Source organism: Anopheles funestus (assembly GCF_943734845.2).
Source record: "Anopheles funestus chromosome X unlocalized genomic scaffold, idAnoFuneDA-416_04 X_unloc_123, whole genome shotgun sequence".
NCBI classification, from domain to species: domain Eukaryota; kingdom Metazoa; phylum Arthropoda; class Insecta; order Diptera; family Culicidae; genus Anopheles; species Anopheles funestus.
In genome coordinates, this window is record NW_026045065.1 from 47501 (window position 1) to 47857 (window position 357).

A 357-nucleotide genomic window follows, 5' to 3' on the forward strand; every position below is an offset into this window, starting at 1 on the left:
CCCAATGTAACACAATCCCGGTGGTACGTCCAAAGACTAACTTTCTGACTAAGTTGTCTTTATTACCCAATAGTCCCAGGCCTTGTGACTTGTGGCTCATGTCCTACGCCCATGGCCACCATTCGCTAAGATAGTTTTGAAGTCACTTTGAAGGCCCAGGAACAACTCTCTTAGCACATCGGTTAACCTGGCGCCGCAGTCAACTCATGTGCTTGGATCGGATCGAGCTATTGAGTATTGGGCCTGCATACTCGCTCATCCGTATCCTTTGCGTACCGCCCCATGGCCCTTGTATGTCTGCACCACAGTTCCTGTTCGTTCCGTGCCTATGGCCGGATACGTATTGCACATCGGTAT